Source organism: Columba livia, chromosome 1 (assembly GCF_036013475.1).
Source record: "Columba livia isolate bColLiv1 breed racing homer chromosome 1, bColLiv1.pat.W.v2, whole genome shotgun sequence".
Classification (NCBI taxonomy): domain Eukaryota; kingdom Metazoa; phylum Chordata; class Aves; order Columbiformes; family Columbidae; genus Columba; species Columba livia.
The window spans coordinates 116,202,783-116,228,452 of record NC_088602.1 but is presented as its reverse complement, the minus strand read 5'-3'; the positions used below and the strand labels follow the sequence as shown (position 1 = coordinate 116,228,452).

Sequence of the window (25,670 nt, the reverse complement as noted above, 5' to 3'; positions counted from 1 at the left end):
TAATATCCTATCATTATCTTCTCCACTGTTCCAGAGACTTAATAGATTTTTGGCATTCACTCCAGAGAAACTTTCATTTAATCATCCACATTAGCTAGATTAATTACAATTTTCAGTACCTGACACTCCCAGAACTCCAAACAGAATTATCTGGAAGTATTATTTGTACTGGGATCTTAGTATTCAGAAGAAGCTGTGTAATTTCTACCAGACTCCTGAGATTCAATAGCTATAATGTCTTTTGTCTGACTTCCATTTTCTTTCATAAAGAAAGTGAAGGAGTATTTTCTTGAGATGTATAAATCTATCAAAATGGATAACATCTGAGCAACAGAGGACTGGTACTAAAAAAAGTCAGAGGCTGTGTGATCAAAAATCTGGTAGGTATTAGTCAGTCATGCACATTACTTGTTGCAGAAATGTATATCAGGGTTAATAATTATTTCTGTTTATAAGCCTGGGACATTACATTGCAATATTCTTTAAGTTATTGACTCTAACTCTGAGATAACGCAGATGCCTTCAATATTAACATTTACAGGAGACAAATAAGTATCTGTGTTTGAAATGCTGGCACTGAAACAACAATTTAATAATTATCTTTTTCACTAAAGAAATTCTTACTGTTCAATTCTTTGTAGAATGGAATAGCATGATATTTAAACTGTGGAGTCTTCCATGCTGTGGATATTTCCAGATGGAGTGTTGCAATGAAAACTTTCAGAGTTACCGTGTCTTAGAGGAATACCTGGAGAGTTGGGTCATTCACCATACTTAAATGGTTAATGTGAGACTGCAGGTAGGGCAGTAAAAACAATAATATCTCCTAAAAATCTCCACTGCATTAGCTGGGAAAAATTGTATCGCTCAATTTTCAGACTTCCTGCATATTGACTGAGTTTCCCACTATTAACATTCACTTTCCCATATGTGTTCTTACCATTTTACAGCTCAGTCCACATTTTATGAAATAATTAAACAGTCCTCCATAACTTTATTGGAGACACCTAAAGCTTAGCCATAATATATCATTTAATGGCTGAACAAAGGGTTGCAAATTGCTTATGTGATACTGCAGGTGTTGTAAGATCCTCTTTTCAGATGTTCAGAAGATATTTAGGTAATATAATTTATTTTCCTTTGTGGTTAACTTTTAAACTGTTCTGTACATCCTTGATATGTTACATGGGGATTGCAACACAAGGTGACAGGCTGGGAAGGAAATCTGATCCTCTGTCAAGAAGGAATGCAGATTTTCAAAGCAGAGATTAGTCTTGGATTTAGGCCATCCTTCTTGAGTAATGAAGTGAGTCAGGGGCGTTGATGAGAATGACGTTGGTAATTTGTCAGCACAAGTCTGATATATGTTTACATAACTTTGTATGTGCTCTAAACTGGAGATACATAAACAATTGCTTTTATTTTTTCAATGTTTTCGGAATTAACTTTTTGTTGTCCTGCTTTCCTGGAGAAGATGTGTCATAGGTGAGTAGAGAACAAACATCAAATAAATTATGGAAATGACATGTGGGTTTGTAGGACATGGAAATGGTATTTACTTATTTAGCTAGTTTTATAGATGTCTGGTATCACTTATTCTGAATGTTGTAGAGCCACAGCTTCAGTATGTTGTATTTTTAACACTCAATATTTTGGAAAAATCAACATCCAAGTGCCATGAAGAAACTGAAGTTCTTAATGTAAATCTGGACAACTATAACTGAAATAAATATTAAAATACATTCGATAAGTTTTTAAAATTAAATTATTTTGGTTTTTGACACCTCCAAAATGTTATGAAGTGTTGCAGTGAAATTTTTATCTCAGAAGAAGACATTTGAAGATCAGCATTTTTTTTCTTCCTGTTTATATTTCTGTGAGCATTTATCTTGGACTGCACAAAAAGAATGAACACATGAAGTAAGTGCTAGATTTGAAGCAGTTTATCACCTTGGCCTTTTTCTTTTAAGGTTCATGTGATTTCTTCAAGTGAACTCACTGTCTAAAATGTAAGATTCTATAGGGACATTGTACTGTATAGCTAAAAGTAGTGTAGTTGCCCACTCTTTTGAGCATCACTTTTATTTGGAAGAAAAAAGAGAAGTATGCATCTGAAACATGAAAGGAAAATTTCCGTACCATTGTGCTTATGCTGTGATGCAGTGTAATCAAACATATTATCGGTTTGATAAGCATTGCATTCCATCTTCATTTTGCATGCTTTCATTTTCCTCCCACATACAAACTAATTCTGACAATTAGATGTCCTCTTTGTTGAAAGTTTTTGTCATATCTGAAGTCATTTGAAGAGCTGTCGTAAGTTTCATTTTAATGAACAGTGACCTTCTGGAAATTTTTGAGGACACTGTAGGAGCAATAGAAGGAATTTCCCATTTTCAAGCTCCCTAGCTATTGTATTGTTGTGATTCCTTTCACAGACACTACCTTGTTAACTCTGTGTATAATTATCACAGTTTCTGCCTTATGTAACAAGAATACAACTTTTCACAACATAGGAATTTAAAAGTCTCCAGTTTATATTAACGTCCAAGTACTTTTCTATATGTTTGTTTTGTTTATTGGCAAAAAAGGAAATAAAGTAAAAAAAAAAAAAAAAAAAAGAAAAGAAAAAAAACTGTCTTTACAAAACATTAAAACAGACTGAGCTTGTTTTATACACTGAAAGGCAATAATTATTTCCATTTGAGAAAATTTAGCACTGACTGCAATTAAAAGAAATACATATATTTAGAAATCATAATATTATACTTAAAATAAATTTTACAACATATAGAAATTCCTTAATTCAATTCATTTAAGTTCTGAACAATGGCTGTGATAGAAAACATAGGAAGTGTATCACATCTTCGGTTATATTTGTTTTTAACATAAAATCTGTGCATGAATGAGGATTAAATATACAGTGGAAATTAACATCTTATTCTAAAGAAAAGTAAGTCTAGCTTAGTTAAAGTGAGAGCATTTAGTAAAAAAATTAGACTCAAAATTAGCAATCAATCATCTAAGAGAAAGAGATTGAAAATGAATAAATTGAGTTTCACCAAGATTACTTATATTACATTTAGCATAAATAAAAACTGCAAAATGTTTAATTTTAAATTTTCTTCAATAGCTGCTCTGTTTGTTTTGTGAAAGAAACATAATTTATTTTAATCTATTTTTGACACTATTTTATTTCACACGCTGACTTGTATAATAGTATCAAGCATTCATTCTGCTGTATTTCTCTAATCTTTCACAGAGAAAGAATATCAAGCTATGAAATTCCCAAAGCAGATCTTTTATTAGTGGTCCTTTATTAAATAAAGGGTTTTTAAAAACTTTAATCTGTTTTCCCTTAATTAAACTAGATGAGAGAGCATTCTCTTGCTAGATTTCCCCCAAAATATTCCTTTAAATCTCTGTGATATCAAGTTGTCATTGTATTTAAACTGGTAAGCAGTTTAAGTAATTTGAAAGTCATTTGTCAAAGGTTTATGTTCACCTGGAAAAGTCCAAAGACTGGTCTCCAATTTTTACTCCAATATTTATGTCATCAGGCTGAGGCCATTGATTGAAATGGTTATTCAGAATTCATTCTGATGTAATTCAAATTCATAGTTGAATTTATTTATAATTATTTCCTCAACATAGGATTATTAATTCAATTTGTATAGTTTATCCATTTGCAAGTACTGAATTTTGATATATTTCCTGACATTGAATAAGACTTTAGTCCACAAATAGTCTTTCTGATGTTAATGCCACTGTTTAAACTGTAAATATTACTTAAGCTTAGTAAAATGATTGGCCACTCCAAAATTCAACTGTAACTGATCAGAGAAACAAATAAAACAAAAACTTCCTGCAAATTATCTGTTTTCCCAGGGGAAGGAGAGTGTGGAAATGGTATTCATTTTCCTGGATAGGTCGAGCCAAACTAATAACCTCTTATTAATCAAGAGACCTAGCAACATCTGAAGACTTTGATTGACTTAGGCCTGTCCCACCCTCACAATTTAAGCAAAGTGTGCTTAAAATCTGAGCTCAGTTATTTCAGTTTTCACTGTGACAAAAAACTGAGTACCCCTGAAGATCAGCCCAATCTTCCTGAGGTCTGAACCGCCCTTTGGAAGTGCTTTCTTTCCTCCATGGAGGGTCCATGGGTACACACTTCTGTGAAGTGCAGGTTAGCTGTTTCTTTGTTTAAAGTGCTACAGGACAATCACTCAGATTAGGCAGCATTAAACAGGGTCTTACTTTTTTTTTTTTTTTTTTATAAAATTAGATTTACTCACCTAATTTGCTGGGAAGAGATTAGCAGATTATTAAAAGTGATCGCTAGCATACTACATGAGAAAAACAAAAGTCTATGTGCAGATCACTGTACAGTTTTTAAATGTAACAACTCACATAATTTCAGCATTTTAGTTCTATGAATGTCCACCTATTTTACTTAATTGTATTCAGATTCACATTTCATTGACTGGCTGTTTTTCATATGTGTCTATCATGTTCACAAATCTGTTTAGATACATGCAAATTATATGCCAAAAAGAAAAGCAGAAAGGACAAGACAAGGGAAGGGCTGGGGTTTTTTGAATGGAAGAATGTATAAAATTGTAAAATACATAAAACTGAAAGCCAAAATTCCATTTAAAAGTTGATTTGGGATTTTGAAAGAATTACTTTGCTTTCTGATCTTTTTGGTTTAAAGGGAAGGCATATTGTAATATGTTCTGATCTATTTCATGTTCCGACATTTCTGGTGTATATTATTGGTCTTTATGTACGAGAAAACAAGGCATAAGTAAACAATGGACAAAAACAAATTAAGATTAAGATAAATAATTTCTACTTCAGCACAAGAAATATGTTATTGGAAGACATTCAACCTTGCAAACAGACTGTGCGAATGTGTTCAGAGTCAGCAAAGAAAAATGTACAGGTCATGTCAAACTACATTAAATTGTTTGTTATGAGCTAAATGAATGACGAAAAACACTTTAGAACCTCTAACACTTGAACAGCTTACATCTGACTTCTTTCTTACTATTCTGTTTGGCAAAATGACAGCCTAGCTCATTACCTTCTTCCTCATCACCTTTGTCTTGTGATGTGAGACCAAGCTACTTAATAAAGGTCAAACAAACTAAAAAGTATGGACTTAGGTCAAAGATTTATTTGACAAATTTGTAAAATAATTCTACGGTGGGGTTTTCATTGGTAAATTATCAACCCTTAAAAATCCCATAATTTGTGACATTCTTCAACAATTAGCATTGGAGTAGCTGGTTTTAGAAGACCTCGTACTACCAGCAGTTTATTTAAATGAGTGAAAAGTGGCCTAGGCAGACTGCACCTCTGGGTCTTCATTTAAGAAATGTACTTTAATTGTATCTGTTACATAGCCTCTTAAACAGACGTTGACACTTCAAACAGAATGTTGAAGCTGTTGAATTATCCTTCTTACATTATTCTTCTTTGCAGATTCAACCTTGTAGGATTGTACTCTTTATATGGGAGTCTCTGTGTGTGTCACAGCTGGATATTGCCCACAGAACATCTCCATTAAGACCACTTAAGTCCATGTTGGATGTAGGCACAAGCAAAGTTACCTAGGGCCAGTGTTCTGTACCACAGCACTGCTGATTTCTTCATCTCTGACAGGGCCTGTCTTGTTACTGCTGCAGGAACTGCTTGGGCGACATGGCTTTACACAAACTTCATTCTCCATTACTGCTTCTGCCATTCCTTTAAGACAGCCTCAGAAGTTCAGATGGGCCTTCATGACTCTGTCATCCCCTTTCCAGCCAAGATGCTTTGTCAAACCCTGCTTTTCTTTTGTGTAATGTGCACAGCTTACACTATGGGAAGGCAAATTTCAGTTTTGCCTGTGCTGCTGAAAATTCTTGAGCTGAATCTGCATAGCTCCTGTTTCATCTAAGATGCTTGTCTCTGTGGTTTCACAACAGACTTCATCCATGTTGGAGATTCACTGATTGTCTCTGTAAAAGCGAATATCACAGACTATTTGCAGTTACCATACAAAAAATGCTTCCACCTGCCAGATACTCCCAGCCTTCTTGCTATCAGAAGTGCTGTTAAATTCAACTACTGATTTAAGAATACACTTAGTAAAACATTAGCACTCAAGGAGTGTGTTAAGCTAAATGTTCATTACACCCCCTGATTCCCTATAAACATTATGTATTTTCTTAATAAACCATTCACCATTCTTATTCACTATCATGTACAAGCCAATGTTGGTTTCATAATATTGAGCAGCTGTGCTGTGCACTCTGAATGAGTTTAAGACCTTGTTGAATCAGCTAGCATATGCTCAATCCTGAGTTTTATATTTCTCAGTCATTTTAAGAGAAATTTCTCTAAGTACTGGTACTCCTCCCAGTGACTGATATTTTGCTGATTGTTGATATGCAATGTTTTCCATTGCTTAGAAACAATCATGCAAAACTAGATTCCTGAGTATTTGCAAACCTTATATTTAAGCAATGTCTCACAGTTTATTGATGAAAGCTGGACTGTGTCAATGATTACCTGAATAGTATACTGTGTCTTTTGTTAAATGATTCATTAAATCGAGGTAGGTAACTGTACCCCTCACTATGTTCTCTCCAAATTCCACTCAAAGAAACCAATTCCATTCTTCACTTCTCTTTTTATTTAATGTTTAGTGTATTTTTAAGGTGTCTATTCCTGTAGATATCTCAACAAATCATTTTGAATGTTGGTGTAATCAAGAATTTCCCAGCCATGGAAACCGTTTAAGTGCTGTCTATTCATTTAAAGGTAAATTTGAGATGGTGTCTCATGTAGATTCTTTAGAAATATTGTTAAAAGCCAAGAATTGTACATTACAGGGATGTACTGACTTCTTTGGAAATGTTCCCGGTATTATTCATGGTTATACCATTGGCCTTACTCCAGGAACCACACCAAAAAAAGAAAAAAAGTCTCAGGTTATCCAGGAAGATACTTTCATGTTAAGGAAAAAAGTGAGGTTACAAATGATCAGACATATTTTTCAGTTCCACATCTGGATGATCTGATGGAAGCACCACCACATGGCATGGAATGGAGAGGAATTTTGACACCGGAGTTCAGAATAAAAGACGTCTGCTCTTGACCAGTGAAGCAGTTCTTGATGGCAACTTATTTCCTTTATAACATGTGGGGTTTATTCTGGAAAGTTGTCATGTTGATGTGCAAGATCTTTGTTAGCTTATCCTGATTGTTGAATGATGTTATACAATGGCTGAGGCATGCACTTCATGAAAGAATCTGTTGTCACTGGTAGCTGATGATTGCCATGTCAAATGAAAAACAAAACAAATTGCTTATATTTGTTGTCATCTTCATAAAAATCCACAAAGTCAAAAAGAAGTCTTCTTAATTCTGACAGATTGTGACCTTTCCCACTAATTGGGAGCATACAGGCACAGTTGGATTTTTATTGGCAGGCAAAAGCCTGAAAAACTTTCTGGTTTGGCAGAAAATAAATAGATAAATAGTGTATACATCATCTGCTCCTGCTCTGCCTACGCATGAAATCCTTGACAATCATAGAATCATAGAATAGTTTGGGTTGGAAAGGTCATTCAAAGGTCATCCAGTCCAATCCCCCTGCAATGAGCAGGGACATTTTCAACTAGATCAGGTTGCTCAGAGCCCCATCCAGCCCGGCCCTGAATGTTTCCAGGGATGGGGCATCTACCACCTCTCTGCACAACCTGTTCGAGTGTTTCACCACCCTTGTTGTAAAAAATTTCTTCCTCACATCTAGCCTGAATCTCTCCTCTTTTATTTTAAAACCATTGCCCCTTGTCATATTGCAACAGGCAGTACTAAAAAGTCTGTCCCCATCTTATAAACCCCTTTTAAGTACTGAAAGGCTGCAATGATAGATGCTTTTACAGAAGGATTTTCTTGAAGCATCTGTGTAGCATTGTATATCTGTATCCTAAAGAAAAGCATTGTAAAAAGCTTTAAAAAGGTCTACAGATGACAGAGGGTACTAGAAAACTGCAGACACGTGATAAAAGAAAATGAATCAACTAGAAGACAGGGACTGTAGACATATTTTGTAGTACATGATTAGCTGGCTTTTGGGGCTGTACAGATGTTTTTGTTTTAGAAATTCAGGGAATTGTTCATGATGTGTATTGATATATCACCAAGAATATTATGCTTCAAAATAATGAGATCAACAATTATGAAATTGTAGAATATGCTCTTTTAAGAAATTAAGATTTGTCATTCCAGCAGAGTAGTTTAAAGAATTCTTTAAGAAGCTTGTGTAGAGCAGACATTCAAAACTTACAAAAGATTATGGGGCTAAAAGAGGCATCTGGAATATGTATTTTAAACAATACATCTGTCATATATACTGTTTATAGGTGATGAATGGTCTCTAAGAAGTGAAAACAGTAACATAGGAATATAAGCTCAATGACCACACTGAGAATATGAGAATTTTACAATGATTTTTTCTTACGAAATATAATGCATGAAGTGTTGTAGCAATGTGGCAAATCATATCATAAAACTATGCCTTAAACCTTTTACTTGTATCTTAATGATCCTCAGTCCAGGTACTGACATTTTCATCTACATTGAAAGAAGTGTTGGGAAAGAAGCTCCTGGAAAATGAAGAAGTCCAGAGAACAGGAAGGAAGACATCACAGCCACAGAGTTTTTTTAGAAGAGGGAGGAAAAAACAATTGAAGTACTAAGGTCAGAGAGAATTAAAAAGCCTTTCACAGCAACAGAAAATGTCATGTACTGCAGAACTAAAGTTCTGGAAGAACACCATGAAAATTCCAGGTTTGGAATTTTTAATTATTGTTTCTATTTCCAGCTCCTTTCCAAACACACAATGAAATGTTTAATGGTTTGCTAGAAGGACAGGTTTTTTTGGAGGTAGAGGGAAAGAAGTAATTTCAGATATACTTAATGTTTACCATGAGACACTAAGGTAAAATATGACCTGGGGAACATTTACATCCACAAAGATAACCAGTCCAGATAGATTAATGTTTGATTACAGGTCAGTTTCTGTGACAGAGCAAGTTTGAACCTCAGGAGTTTAACTACTTTGGAAGCTAGTATTTTCAAGTGCCAGGAAAAAAGTGAAGCTTACTTTCAGCAAAAGGCAACCTAGTCCACAGTGTCTGGCGAATTTAGTTTATTAAAATACTAGTGCATCGATCAGTAATGTTTAGGAAACACTGATGAAGAGAATAATGCAGTCAATCATGTGAAGGAGAAAAAGGTGAATGGGAACAACCAACATAGTTTTATCATAAGTAAATACTCCTTAATAACCTGATTGTCTTCTAGCATGAAATGATTGTATCTGTAGGAAAGAGGAATACAGTGAATATTGTCAACTTTGGCTTTAACAATGTTTTCAACATGACTTACAACAAGATCTTTGTATGGATTTTATAGTCTAGATTTATATGATTGTGTTGGGATGTTATAATCTAGATGGCTAGACTACTAGGTTGGTAAAAAACTGGCAGGATTATCTATACAATCACTGCAGGCTGGGTAGTGGTTAAATGTGCATACTTTACCTAGGGGCCAATTTCAGGTACTTCAAGAGCCTAACCTGGAATCTCCCTTGCTTCATATCTTTAGTAGAGACCTGCAAGACGACAGGGAGTGAAACCTTATCAAGTTTGGGAGGGGGGGCTAGTCAATACACTTGGGGCCAGAGCTTCTATTCAGTCTAATTCAGACAGGGTGGAGGGATGTGGCAGAAGGAATTTGGTGACAATCAAGGAGAATTACAAAGTCCTGCACATGGGAAAGACTACTTCCCTGAATGGTGCAGGCTGGGGTCAGAAGAACAGGGAAGAAGCTCTGTGGGAAAGGCCCTGAACGTGGCAGGCAGTGAGTTGAATGTGAGCCCATGGTATGCCTCAGCAGTGATAAGGGTGAACGGTATTGTGGATATCCTGGGCTCAAGAACAGGAGCACAGGCAGCAGATGGAGCAAAGTGACTACTGCCTTTTTCTCAGCACTCATTAGACCACATTTGAAGTATCACATCCAGCTTTGGGCGCTGCAAACTTAGGTTATTGAGCCAAGTACAAATGGCATTCAGTGCAACCTCCAATATTGGTCTTTGGATGAATCTACCAGTATTTTGTACTATGTAGGATCTCAATGGCACTGTGTACTTATGTCTAGGTAGCTGAGGTGAGTCTTTAATCTTCACTAGATATAATATGAGTTTGGACACTTAGCTCTTACATAAATACTATGCTTAACTGTCTTGTTCAGGACCTGAGTCACATTCTAGACGCCTTTTGAATAGGTGGCATTGGACTGGGAGTTTTGAAGGCTGAAGAATCTAAAGCAGAAGACAGATAAAACCCATGTTCACATGGTGGAAGCAGTCACACATAGGGTGGGAGTATATATGTGAAAAATCGTCATGGGAAATCTATATGAAGACCTGAGAACACTTAAATATCAGACCACTTGGTCATGCTGTATTGAGGAGTAGAAGTTAAATGAGTTTGCAAATCTGGACCTTGCCACTGACAGAAGGGCTGAAATTTGATCTGAATTGTTCAATAATTTAGTGAACGTGTAGACAAAGAGGTGGCTAGCAGTATGCAACTGATACTAAACTGCAACAAAGTGAAAAGATCAATGTTGACTGAGAAAGATAGCCTGGAGAGGTAAAACAAATGTGTACATGGATATTAAGTTTCATCTGTTAAAATATATGTAATTTTTCTTCTGAGAAAATATGCAAAAATGCATTAATGCAATTTTGTGTGGGAGTAATTATAAATGACTCCTAATGGGCATACTGACATAATGTTAAAATGGACATAGAACAATTAAAAGCATAGTTTCCAATGATGATAAGTATATGCAAAACTACATAGTCATAAGGAAACTACAGACAGGAAGATAATTATGATTCATATGAACATGGAATATAACTGTAATTTCATATTACATGTTGCTGAAAGATAATTAGTCCAGTGAGAAATTTTAATATGGATTATATGTGCTGGAAGAATTGCCTCAAAAGTAGAGCATGAAGTCTGAGTACTTTCTGACCAAATCCCATTAATCTTTTGAGGATCAGTGGATATGGACATTTATTGTTGAAAAGCTCCTCTAAGAAATTCAGCCTAAATATGTCTTGGGTGTTTAAGTAAAGGCAAAAGAGGAACATACCTATAATCTGATAACCAGGACAGAGAAAAAAATGATTAACATCCACAAGTATAAAGAACTATTAAAGGATAAAGTTAAGGAAAGTAAGGTTTAATCTGAAAAACAAATGCTATTTCCAGATAGTATTTGTTGATAGCTGGGAAAGAAGAAAGGTTTTTAATCCTGCACCCTATTACACATTAACAATACAATTCCAGTAGGAAAAAAAAAAATCTTGCTGTAGCAATAAAATATCTTCAATACTGTAATAGGTCTTTCCTACCTCTAACCTTACACTCCTATGACTCAACACTATTTTAGGAATAACATTTTAGTTGTATTCATATGGTACTTACTCAGAAAATATCATGAAGATTTCTAACTGAATAAATGTGATAATATCAGATTACATATACAGTTACAATATTACTAAAAGAAAGGTGTCCACATTCCAATATATTTTATCCAAAAATTAAAAAAATGTGTTCTATTACTGATACTCTTACAGTCTATGTTTCTGCTATTGCTGAGATTCAAAGCTACAGTTATCATCATATATTCTGGCTATTTGCATGATTAAGGCCATGGAATAAATGTTCTGTCCCAGCTTCAAAGCATTGCTGCATTTTTAAACACCACAGTATCATGAACAGCCATGAACTGCAGCTAGTTAGGAATATGTAAAGAACTGGCTGTTTTAAGCATCACAGTAGTCAAGTTTGCAGTGTACGAGTAGAGAAATTCAGACTCTATAGGCCAAATCATAATTGATTGCTTCACTCTCCCCTTCTGCTTTTGAAGAACTGTGAGCCTTAAGGAATACAAGAGATAGCTATCTGTGTACCCTTCTAAGTACATAGTGTATATTAGTATGAGTATTCTTTCATTTTCTATAGGAATAGCTTCTAAAGGTTTTTCACCCAATAAACTTCTTTTATGTAAGAACTTTTTGCTGGCTCAATAGACCCAGAATATGTGATTGCTGTAAGAAGGTATACTACAACCATGGTAAACACAGTAACGTGTACAGTTACTGTGTACAGCACTAGTAATTTGTTAACACAAAAATTAAGTCTTTGCCCATGCTTATATTCAGAATATATAAGCCTATACTTTTTTGGTGGAACAATAATGATGAATCAATTTGGTTAAAGATTTTCCACATTCTTCTTGATTGTGCTACAAAAAAAACAAACCGAAACAAAACAAAAACTAGTAGGAAGTTTTTTACTGACAATATTATGTTGACAATGTATTGATATTACTTACTTTGCAGAATCCTTAAAATGAAAGCTGTTTTCTTTGTTTTTATTTTCCTTTGAATCACATCTCATTCATCTAATTTACCGACTGCATTAGATGCAAGCATTTCTGCTGAGACAAAGTTGTTACAAATAAACCTAGCCAGACAATCAAGTCATATTTCCAGTTACTTTCTATCATTAAGAGAGGATATAAGGCATTACAAGTAGGTCAAGTCAATTGTTGCTCAGCCCTACCACTGCTAAGAGCAGCATAGAAACTCAAGAAACAATCTTCAGAGAAGCTGATAAGCATGTGGAGGAGTCTGGGAAGGGCTCACCATGTGTCCTACAGTGCAAACATCCAGTTTTACCAAGGAAAAGCAGAAGACTGTGTGCCTCAGAAATGCAAGCAGTTCCTCCTAGAGTACATTGAGTCATAGAATCAAAGGGCAAAAGGGAACCACAATTTCCAATCTAATAATCTGTGTACTGTAGGCTGTTCCTTAGTTCTTCCTAGAAATAGAGAAGTTATAAAAATTTGTAGAGTACAAACTCTGTAAAAAGATACAACATGATGGTCAAAATTTGCTCTATCTTTGAATAAAACATAATCCAATAATCAGAAGTTATTTCTCTTCTACTGAAAATTTTACAGATAAAGTAATCATTGTGAACATTTATATCCATGTCAAATTAGCAGAAAATAAAAAAGAATTAAATACCTTTTCAGCTTGAAAAACACTGTGTGTTAGTGACATTCCTAGACAAAAGGTCAGTTCTGTTTTCTGTTGTGTTTTTCCTGAGGAAATAATGCTTCCATGCTCTGGCAATGAGATTTTTGTAACACAGGAGTGAAAGCTTTGGTGCTGCTGTCAACTCTGATGAAGGAGAATAAGGGATTTCACCTTGAAAAGCAAGACGCAGATGAATAGGTAGTGATAACCAGGATAAATGAGAAGCCAATGCAGTCATACAAACACTTGTCCTAAGAGGCCTGACAGAAGCTATTAGGATTCACCCCACAGTTCTCATTTTCACACTAACAGGGTGAGTGAGCGCCAAAGTCTCATGTAACAAGCTACCGATGCAGCTTTCAGACATGGGCTTCACCAGCAGCACATTGGGTGTTATGAATTACTACTGTGATGTCTTCAGTGTGAATTCCAATAAAGTGTATCATGGAGAATAAGTCAGGGAAGGCAGTGCATCTGCTCCCTATATTAATCCTATATATACACAGTCTGCTGTCAAGTATATCTCACAGCAATAAATAATTGACAAATTAGGTCATACAACATTGCCTCTCCTCAATTCTACATCACAATCCTCTATCAATATTACAAGAAAATGCATGGGGATATGCATTTTGGAGGCCAGCTCTCAGCAGTCAGTCATGCTAAATCAGCAGAAAGCTTGACCCTTTGTTCTTTATAAATATTCAACTAGGTTGCTTGGCTATCCCATGGTGAAGAGGGTGTGAAGTAGCAGTTCTCTTATTTGGCAAGATACAAATCCAAGAATGTGAAGCAAAACTCCATAGAATAAAGTTATATTATGGACAAGATCTCAGCCCCAGTGCCATCCTACCAGGCCATTCTCTTTTTTTTTCTTTTTCTCTTTTTCTTTTCTCTTTTTTTCTTTTTCTTTTTCTTTTTCTTTTTCTTTTTCTTTTTCTTTTTCTTTTTCTTTTTCTTTTTCTTTTTCTTTTTCTTTTTCTTTTTCTTTTTCTTTTTCTTTTTCTCTTCCTTTTTCTCTTCCTTTTTCTCTTCGTTTTTCTCTTTCTCTTCCTTTTTCTCTTCCTTTTTCTCTTCCTTTTCCTTTTCCTTTTCCTTTTCCTTTTCCTTTTCCTTTTCCTTTTCCTTTTCCTTTTCCTTTTCCTTTTCCTTTTCCTTTTCCTTTTCCTTTTCCTTTTCCTTTTCCTTTTCCTTTTCCTTTTCCTTTTCCCTTTTCTCACTATCAGGCTTATGTAATGAAAAAAAAAACCACAAGCCACAAAGAAAGTTCAGGCTTTGATTTTATTGTTAGCAAAATAACTGTACTTCTCATACTATATTTACTGTGAGGTCTGTTTCATCAGAAGTTTGACACACCATAGCTATTGTACACATGTAGGGTACTTTTGGAACCTGATTTAACAGTAAGACTCTGTCCTTTAAGCCCTGTTTGACACTAATGCAATGACCATTACAGAACAAGCAGTGTGGGTTCAGTTGCAATGGAGAGATGAAATGCAAGAAGTCATACACTAGTAAGAGTTTCCTTCCAAGTGCCTCAACTCACTTGTCTCTGTGTCTCACTGACTTTTCAAAGGAAGTTGCTGCATGATTAGACTCTTAACACTTTTCTCCAAAGCCTGAGACTGAGTTCTAAGCCGTCTTTCTTCTTCCAGAAGGACACTTGAACGAGATGTTATTAGGACTGAATTAAAAGAAACAGAGAACTGACACCTAACCCAAAAGCAGTTATACCAGAAGAAAATAAGCACACCAGGATTACTGGAACCACAGGCACTGCTGAACAACTTCAACAGTCTTTCCTAGAATAAAGTCCTTACTACTACTCTACATATCTTTCTCCCAGATGAGTCTGCTCATACAGGCTTGTGCAAAGACACTTCAAAATTAGTCATCTTCAAAGGTAACCTATTTGAGTTTTTCTCTGCAAATTTGTGAGGCCTTCCTTCCTTCTGGAAATTATGCAGTAGGATTTCAGTTTTACTCTTTAAATTTTTCAGAGTTTAAAAGTGCTTCCCCACACTATTCTACTGCCTAAAGGCTTTAAACTGACAAGATTTTTTTCCATTGTGAGACACTGGCATAAAGACAAAGGATCAATTTTCAGCCCTTTTTGCAACTGGAAAAAGTTCATACACAGAATAAGTTTACAAGGCATAAATATCCTCTCTCTTATGCAAGCGTCCTGGTTTTGTTTAAAACAAGACTAATTCTCTTTCAGTGAATTTTACTTCCAGCTAAGCTCTTCTAAGTAACTGTATTTTACTGAAGTTGGCTGCATGATTTTCAGACACTGTTCACTCTGGAGCTGACAATGGTAGGAATGGTATGCATAAGAGGTCCAGGTCTATCCTTGTTGCTATGGCAGTCAAGGTCACTGTCACAGAGCAACCCACAGGTCAATTTTAGGGACCACAAGGTCCAAAACCAACTTTTATTAGACCAGTGAGGCACAGGGTTTTAGCACTCCAAATGTGACTTAAATACAGGTACGGATATCAGTGGAGGAAATTATTGAGAGGGGCAGCCACTAATACAACAGGAGGTCCACAGAGTGCATGCACGCGGCTTCACCAAAACAATGCCGGGGCCGTCCCCGAGTCCCGGAGGAGTACACACTTGCCTAAGCAAGGTGTGGGATTATTTTTATAGAGATACACGTACTCGCAATGAGTACGGAAAGTGTGCACTCGCGATGTCGCGAGAGTAAATTTATAATACGTTCGCAGTCCTGCGAGAGTTATTTTACACGTGCAAATGTGCACGGAATCCTACACGTGCTTAAGTGGAAGCACGGGAGGAAAATATACTCGCGATTGTGCGAGGGGCTTTCGGCCGCCACTCGTGATTGTGCGAGGAAATAAAGTACTTGTGCAAATGTGCACGGAAAGAAAATATACTCGCAATCCTGCGAGAAGTTTTACTTACACCGTGGTGGCGAGGCAAGCGGAGTCTCCATCCCGGGGAGGGGGGGCTCTCCTGGCGGCAGTGGCAAGCTCGTGCTCCAAGAGACCGCGGCAATGGGCGGAGTCTCGACGAGAGTCCCGTTTTGTTATCAGACCTGACTGTAGGCATTGTATAAGCTTTTCTGCACCCCCCACACTGAGTGTGGGTGCCCCTGAAGCCCTCAAACATCCCCCACACTGGGCACGGCCCAGTGTGCCTTGGCACTCCCTTCTTCTAATGTCCCAGAAGCCAGGGTGCTCTGGGCCAGACAAAAGAAGCTGTTAGCCTCAAATAGCAGAGGAAGAGGGAGACGTGCAGTTCTGCAGGAGGGCGGGGGAATTGCAATCTGTCACAGTCACTGATAAATTTTGTAGTGAGAGGGGTGTACTCACAGGGAGGGGCAGACAGAACAAGTGACCAAAATTGACCAGCTAAGTGTTCCATGCCATCCACATCATACACCATATAAAACTGGGAGATCACAAGGGTCTTACTGTTTTTGTCCATGGCCAGCATTTGAGGAGGACCCTGCCTGTTCTGCTGCAGTCCTAGGACTGGTTCCAGGTCATGAACCCTTGAATCCAGTTTCTGTCTACTGCTGAGTCCAGCTCAAGATTTCCTGGTGCCTGCCCTGCAGCTGCTGGAGCGAAGCTAGTTCTGCTGTGGGCTGCCGCTGTGCTACACTGAGAAAGTCAATATTGGTTTTGTATATTTTGTGTTATTTTCTCTTAGTTTTAGCACCATTAGTAAAGTATTTTTAACTTCCCAATTTGTAAGTCTCTTTCTCTTTTCCTCCTATCCCACTTCCTTATTGGGGTGGGCGGGGGGTTAACAGAGAGCATCTGCCACTGTTTATTGTCACCCTGCAATAAATGGTGACAGTTCACAAAAGTGCAAAAAAATTTCCTCCAGTGAAGTCAGTGAAATTGTATTACTCTAAACGCAAATTAAATGCAACAAGTTTTTCACCCTCAGGTAGTGAAACCTTGATGAGAACTAGCAGTTCATCTTAGTTGTTTTTTTAGTTGTTTTGTTGTTGTTGTTGTTGTTTTTCATGTATTTAAGATATTGGTGTCTTCTTCTCTATGACCTGGGTTATCTAACAGGCTGTGAATAATGGTATATACACTTCTGGTTTTGTACCAAGTGATATATTTCATTAGTCAAATCTAATTATTTGCAAAACCAACCAGATATAACTGGGTGAATTTTAATGCAAGCTATCAGCTGATTCATTATTTTCACACTTCCATCTCTAGAAAATCACACTTGGAGGATAAAAAGGCTATGAGAGTCACATGCCTACAACGGATTCAGTTTCTTTTATGTTTACATGTAGGAACAATTACATAATGCAATTACATTTTAATAGTTTAACTATACAGATTGATGAAGTCTGTGATTTAAATATTCAATATATTTCCAATATTCTTGGAAACAGGCTTTGACTGAAAGCTCAAAGATATTTTCTTGATGCAAAATGAAAGACAGATATTTTTAATTGTTATTTTTTTGTCAAAATAGATCAGGTTTGGTATGGACTGTGCTACATTCAGCATGAAATGAAGCTCATCTTGAATTTCAGTTTCCAATTCTCAAGAATATTGTTATGGTATAAAACAAGAACAAATAATTTCCCTAAGCTTTGGCTTTTTACTACCATTGTTCTCAAGCCAACATGTTACATTTCCTGAGTATTATTCTAGACCTAAAACACCTTGCCAGACACAGATTGGATACACATGTTGTCACAGAGGCACCACAAGGTTAGTTTAAGGGACAACAGGGTCCAAAACAACTTTTATTAAACCAGTGAGAAACAGGATTTTAGCACTCCAAAAGTGACTTAAATACACTTTCGGATATCAGTTGTGGAAAATTATTAAGGGGCAGCAACTACTAATTCAGGAGGTCCACAGTTTGCATGCATGTGGCTTCACCCAAAACAATACTGGAGCTGTCCCTGAGTCAGACAAGAGTACACACTTGCCTGAACACAGTGTGGGACTATTTTAAAGGGATACATGTACTCGTATTTAGTACGGAAAGTATACATTCACAATCCCACAAGGGTAAATTTATAATACACTTGCAACCCCGTGAGGAGAGATACATGTGCAAATGTGCACGGAATATTACACGTGTTTATGTGCAAGCACAGGAGGAAAATACACTCGCGAGGATTAATTTTACACATGCTCGTATTGAGCACAGAAAGTACACATCATATGTGCAAGGAAAGTATAAATACACTTGTAAATGTGCACGCAAAGTAGATACACTCACAATCCTGCGAGGATTAATTTTATACGTGCTCATATTGAGCACGGAAAGTACTCGTGCATATGTGCATGGAAAGTAAATACACTCACAATCCTGCAAGGGTTAATTTTACGCACACAAGTGACGGCAAGGCCTCGACAGCAGCGTCTCGCTTGTGCTCCAACAGATTCATGACAAGGGGCGGAGTCTCAACGAGAGTCCCGTTTTTTTATAGGTTGATCAGATCTGACTGTAGGCATTCCAGAAGCTTCTCTGCACCCCCACACTGGCTGTGGGGTGCCCCTGAAGCTTCCAAACATCCCCCACACTGGCCACGGGCGCCCAGCAGCTCCCTGGCCCCTCCGCACTCCCTTCTCCTTTCTCTTAATGGCCCTGGACAGAGGGTTCCTGAGGCCAAAAAAAAGAAGCTGTTAGCCTCAAGCAGCAGAGAGAGAGGGAGATGTGTCTACTCCTTCCATGATAAAGGAGGGAGGTGGAGAAAAAGGGGTTTGCGTCCTGCCACACATGTCTTCATAATGCATTCACAAAAATAGCTACATCTTAGCTGGAATTTGGATCACTTGACAATTCTTACAGTTTTGTAAAAACATAGGTGATCCGCTGCACCTGAAATGTTCCACCATCTATTCTAGAGGGAAATTTCCAACCATAACCTAGAGTTGCCCACTCACTAGATGCGGGGAGAAAATAAATTCTTGTTTATTTATGGTTTCACACTTTTGTCTTAAAGAAAGACGTCTGACACCACTTTCAGTCTAGGGTATCCGAAAGGCAGCCAACATTAATTTCTGTTCTCAAGAACATGCTATAGGAATAGTCTGCTTTCACTGAACTTTTCTCTTCATTGGTGCCTACAATACTTTACTGTTGTCAGCAGCCCTTTTTAATTAGGTGTTTAAGTGTGCTTCCACGTCATTTACATAACTATGTGTAAATAGTTACAACTATTTATCACTCACATTTCCTCCAACACTTCAAGAGTTAGTGAGAAAGAATCTTTTAAATAAAGCATTAAAGTAAGCCCATGGTTTCCAGGCCTTTTCTTTCTGTGGTGGTTGCTCTAGTGAAGCGGGAAATTCAGATTTCCTCACAACACAGATGATGACAAATGTAGGCTTCTACCTGTTGAAAACCAGTATTTGAAGTCAAATATAGGTGAAAATTGTTTTCTTCTTTTATGTGAGAACATCCAATTTTTATTCACTCGTTCACCCAAATGCACATTAACAGATAGCACACACAGAGTACAATAAAAAGGAAAATAATCCAGTTTTTCCTTACCTATAGAGGGATTGTAGAATATTTTGGATAAGGGGGTTGGCACAGAAGTGTATATGCACAAGGGGAGTGGATAAGATCCTCATACTTTCTGTGAGAAGGCAGGTTGCCTAGGTGAACTACTGATACAAAATCACATAGATCCTAGGAAATAAATGGGATGAAATGGAGCAGGAGACTGTAAGTCTGTATGAAATCTCAGAGCCATGCAGAAGTCTCATATCCATGCATCCTTTGAATTAAAAATGTGATGGTATAGTTTGCATGACTGGAGATCTGCAACAGGGGGTTACAGATTCTTAAAGAAACAATGGCAAAGAAGATGAGGAGTGGAAATGCACTAAACACAAACATGAAGTTAAAATTCATACAGATCTGCTATGGAATGGGCAACAGTCCTGTGGAGGGTTTATCCGTCAGGATCAGCTAAGAAAGCAACAAAGGTGGCGGGGGGGTGGGTCACGCATGTTAGGCATCTGATACGGATGCCCAATCAAGAAGAGGAAGCAAACAAAGCCTTTTTCAATAAATTGGAGTGTCACAATTACTGTGCTTGGCTCCCACAGAGGACTTAAGTAACCATGACATCTGCTAGTAGGGCAAGATAGCATGGCACAAAACATCCAGAAGATTTCTGAAATGTTGTTCTTTTTTGACATAAATTTTGCATGAACAGATTAAAGGACAAGATCTTCCTTGTCTGATACCCAGAAATAAAGGAGAACTAGTTGAGAATGTGATAGTCGATGGCACCTGTGTCCAAAGCAGATGATGGATACTAAGATCCTGTGAAAAGTGAGGATAACAACAAGCAGACCAAGCTCCTCACCTTTCAGAAGACCCCAGCTTGTTCAAGAAACTTACAATCCTGTGCATCAGAGTCATAAGTCTACCAATAGGCTTTATCTGTCCATCTGCTTCAGAGTCTGGCTGCCCATGCTCAGGACAGTTCTGGACAACCCAGCTGAGGGTCATGGGATTACACAGCTTGGAAAGAGCTGGGGTAGTAAGAGCTGGTAGATAGCCCACAAGGCTCCCACTTTGCTTTGGAGCTTAAGTTTTCGTCCCACCCTTTATTCTTTCCTTAAGATACATTGCAGGAATACATTCTCCCACGAGGTATCTCACTAATCCTTACCCTGACCTGTTTACTCGACTTGGCTGGATCTCAGACCTCCCCTGTCAACGTGGCTTTGCCAGGTGATCTTTGGGCTCTGGACCTGCCTTCTTGCTTTGCCTGGCTTCATAATTTCTGGGCTATTGTAAGGTCCTGTCCTGGTCCTAGCCCCACTGGGGTGCTGTGGGAGGGTGCCCTGTCAGTGGTGGCACTGTCCTGCTAGCACAGTGGGTACCTGTGGCTCCCAGCTTGTCCTTCTCTGTGAAACAGCCCCCCTCTGGCTGATCCTCAACAGCTGAAGTGGTTCTGAGGGTGAGAGGGCATCAGTGGATTTTGTTTACTTTGACTTTAGCCAGACTCTCGACATGATTTACCTATAACATCCTTGTGAATTTGGAAATTTGTAGACTAGTTGAGTGGAAAACTGACTGAACCATCAGACTGAAAAAAGGTAGAGGTCAAGAGTGAAAAGGCCAGTGAGCCATTTGTTAGTAGAGGTCCTCAACTGGCTGATGCTGTTTAAAGGCATAATCAGTGATCAGAGTGATACACCAGAATGCACCCTCTGCAAGCTGGTGAAAAAAAGTGTGGTGCTGTCGCTCAGAGATACTTTGACAGGCTGTACAAATGGACCTACAGAAGCCTCATGAAGCTCAAAGGTAAATTCAAAGTTCTGCACTTGAAACATCAGAAACCGTGCTTCAATATCAGCTAGGGACTGCCTGGATAAGAAAGCATCTCTGTAGAAAAGGACCTGGGGTTCCCAGGGGACAGCATGTTGGAAATGAGTCAGCAGTGATGAGGGCTAACTGCATACCATTCTGTATATTGGTCTGCAAGGCTGAAACCGGAATACTGAGGAAAATTATTATCCCCCATCTCAGCACTGGTAAGGCTGCACCAGGGACATTGGTTTTCTCTGGTTTTGAATCCACAGTACTAAAGAGATTTTGACAGAACCAGGATAGTCTGTCAGAGGGCTGCTACGCTGGTTGGAGAACTGAAGCATATGACATACATAGGCTAAGGAAGTAAGATATGTTCAGGCTGAAGAAGAGAAACCCTCAGGGGAGTCTAACTGCAGTTTCCCACCACAGTACAAGGAGTTTATATAGAAGAGTTTTCTAAGAAATACCCTTGCGTTCAGGAGGAGCAAAAGATGAGATTCAACTTCAAAAAAAGTAAATTCATATTGGACATACAGAAGAGAACCATTTTTCCCAGTGAGGGTGGTTAAACATTAGAATGGATTGCCAAGAGATATTAAATATTTAGAGCTTCTCAGAACTGAATCCTGATTGAACTTTGAAGTCCTGTTTGGAACAGGGCCTTGGACTAGATGACCTCCAGACATCCCCTCCAACCCACGATTTTCTTTGATCATATGATCAAGGTCAAATTGTATTTATTGTAAGTACTCTTCCTTCACTTAATAGGAAAGATAATACTCCTGAGACCTAATGAGCTTGTTGCCATTTAGATCTCTTCAAATAAGAGATCTGGGTGTTTGGGTGAGCGCTATAAATGTCTGACAGCTTCAGTCTATCACTGTAGAAGAGAGACAAACTTTTGCATTTAATTTTGTAGACATACAGCTCAGTAGCAGAAGTCATTAGGGTAAATTGACCAGGAAGACTCTGATGTTTGTCTGAGAATTAGTAATAAAACAGAATCCTGTAAGCACTTTCTGTACTGGAAAAAACATGCCTGATTGCTTACATGCAGACAAGAAGCTATTCCGAGAATTTATCAGCAACACAAAAGGTGTAGATCAAATTTAGAACTGTACAAGTTTTTACGGTTAAAGCTTCAGCAAGCAACCCTGTAATTTAGAGGCAGATCCTGAATTTCTTTGTGTGTAAAGGACAATTAGTATTTTTGTAAGGATGTAAATGACTATTAATGCGTATGGTTCATTTACAGTAAAACCCAAGCAATTCAGCAGGATTTATACCAATGATGGAAATTTGGGAAGAATCATCAAGAAATAAAATTATTTTAAATTTCTGTCTTTTTTATTGTTGGTTACATTTTCTTCCTTCCTTTCTACAGAAAACAGTAGCAAAAAAGTGCCAACAGGTATAGTCTGAAGTTAAATAACATTTTTTTCAATCTATATATTTATGACTATTCATTTAACTCAGCCAAATTACGATAAGCGATCCCAGAACTGGTTCATACCCTAGTAAGCAGCAAATACATGAAGAATGAGATTTAAAGCCATGAAATAAACAGCTGCCGAAATCCAAATAAGTGAGAGAAAAAACCTAAATCCAACAAGGAAACAGCAAACTATGTATCTCTGTTCCATCATTCTGCAGCAATAATCAGTTTGACAGATGAGAAATGTTTCAAAGATAATGCAATGACAGCTTCTCAGTGGCAGCTTAAAGGAAAATGGTAATAAACTATAGCAATAATCTTAATGAGGTGATCGTTCAGAAAGGAACATGGCAGGAAATCAAACAATAAGTTGCATAGTTTTAAGAGCCTTTAAGTATGTAAAATTAACTTACATTTCTTAATATTGTAATGGCAACAGTATGAAGTGGCAAGAACTGACTCAAAAAGCTACAGCATTGCAGAGTTAATACACATAAAGGCATTACTTGTCACATTTTTTCAAAGCATTCAATTAATTTTTCAAATATATTCAGCTGTCTAATCTCTTGTAATGATTTAGAAATATATATGGCATTTACTGATTCCCAAGGAAATCAGTAGGAAATGTGTTCATTTTACTCTCTGGTTTTCCAGTGAGGCTCTGGATTACATACGTGCAAGGTGACAATAATAGCTTTGAATAATGCAACTGCACATTTGAAGATGCAAAACATTTTAAGTACAAGATAAATATTTAGTAGATAGAGGAGATGGTGCTATAAATGCCTACAGCCTTAGAATCACAAACTGACAATGCTCAATTTAATGTTTTTGTAGGGCTGATTAATTGCTTGTGTTGAAGAAGGAAGGAACAAAGGAAGAAACGAGGAAAGAATCCAAGAGGGAACAAAGAAAAGTGCATATTATACACACTTAGCAAAAATTACAATATTGAATTTGATTTATCTTAAATTATCAGCAGACTAGTAAGTACAGCCGTATCTAGACTGTGTTGTTATGAAGCCTTGGAGACATTTTTCATTTACTCTTCATGATATCTATCTTGCTTCTACAGAGTACATATGGAGTAATGAATTTGCCCTGGTTAAAATGCCAAAGGAAAAAAAAAAGCAGCTTTGAGCACTCTATATGACCCAATAGATGAGAGTTTCCTACTCAGAACAGATCAGTTCTATAATACCAGAAAAATAGTTGTGTTTGGAAGAGAATATGGTAGAAGATCCAACTTCTCCACCTTTCACCCATGACATGACTTCACAAGCTGTATGGCTTAGGCTGAATACTTAGCCTGATATGCTCAAAATCTTCATAAGGACAAAAGAGATATCCCTTAAATATAAAGCCAACAATTTATTATTTGCATAACTGAAATCTCAGGAGGCTAGTCAAAGAATGATTATTAGTCCAGATGTAATTATTGGAATAAAAAGAAACAAACAAATAAATAAATAACCTGAAGAAGAGAATACTAGTAAAGGGGAAAAAAAAAAAAAAAAAAAAAGATTAGTAATAAAAAGAACTGAGTTAAGATTGTTACACACGAATTCATATTATCTGCTAATTTTTCTGGTGTTATGCTCACCTTTCAGGTGCCCCTTTCAGTCCTGAGGCTGACAGTGACAGTCTTCCTTAGACAGCATAGAGATGGTTGAAGCAGGTGGTGAGTTTTCTAGGTTCTTCATTGTTTCTTCTTCCTTCTCTCCTTTCTCCTTTTTAGATAAGATTCACCAGGGTTTATTTGTATGTATTTTCTGAAGTGCTTTTAAATCTTGTTCTTCATTGATTTGGAATTCCATGTTACACCTAAATTTACTAGACATGATATGTGTTTGTGTTTGCTTGGTTTTGACTCGTAAAACTGTTTGTGTTCAACTTCCGGTTTGCATTTTCATAACTCACCTTGGTGAACTGTTGATAAACTTTAGTTTCATCCTGTGCTTTGTTCCTTACCTTCTCGTTGCTGCACTTCTATACACCACAGCCTTATGTCCTGACTTCTCAAGGTCTCTGCTGTCAAATAGGCTTGTATTTCCATAAGCTGAAGCATTATATTGCAGTAATAAATAAACAGGGGGAAAATGGTAAAAAGTAAAAAAAAAATAAAAAAAAATAAAATAAAAATAAAAAAAAAAAGGCCAACGTAGTCATTAGGAAAAAAAAAAAAAAAAAAAAAAAAAAGAAACCAACCAAAAAAAAGAAAAAACAAAAACAAAACATGACTGAAACAAAACTCCAGGCAGATCAAGAAAGACTTATACAACATAACCCTGAGAAGCTTAAGTCCTGAGGCCTGGCAGATTCACTTGTGTCCTGATAGCAGGAATAGCAATGTATGACTGGGCTAGAGAGGCATAAATTTCAGTGAGACATATTGTCTTAACCACCCTCCTGTTCTCTTCTGCAGGCTTTATGATTTGCTTGTCCCGATCCTTTTTCTTTCCATAGAAGATCCAGTTCCCAGTAAGAATTTTTATGCTGTTTAACTGAAGTTTTTCTCACTGTAAGAACGTTTCTTAGAGCATGTGCATTCTGCTTTCAAATGAACTGGTCAGCACAGGCAGAAGTTGTTGCTACTTGAACGTTAAGCAAGTTTCACACTAGAAATTCCTCTCTGATTAACCTAATAACCACATATGACTTCGTCCCATTTCTCAGTCCTACCTTTTTTTTTTTTTCTGTAGTAGGTTTGTTTGTTTGTTTGTTTTTACTTTCTCTTTTAATAATTTGACACCCTGC

The 25,670-nt window shown here is 37.2% G+C and overlaps 1 long non-coding RNA gene across 1 annotated transcript; it reads left to right on the top strand.

Annotated features, from left to right (window-relative positions):
- The first annotated feature begins 1,293 nt into the window (after positions 1-1,293).
- On the top strand, positions 1,294-25,148 carry LOC135580247 (uncharacterized). The gene is made up of 3 exons (XR_010474720.1): positions 1,294-1,485; positions 8,611-8,847; positions 24,524-25,148. It is a non-coding gene; the product is annotated as an uncharacterized LOC135580247 (long non-coding RNA).
- Positions 25,149-25,670: the final 522 nt, after the last annotated feature.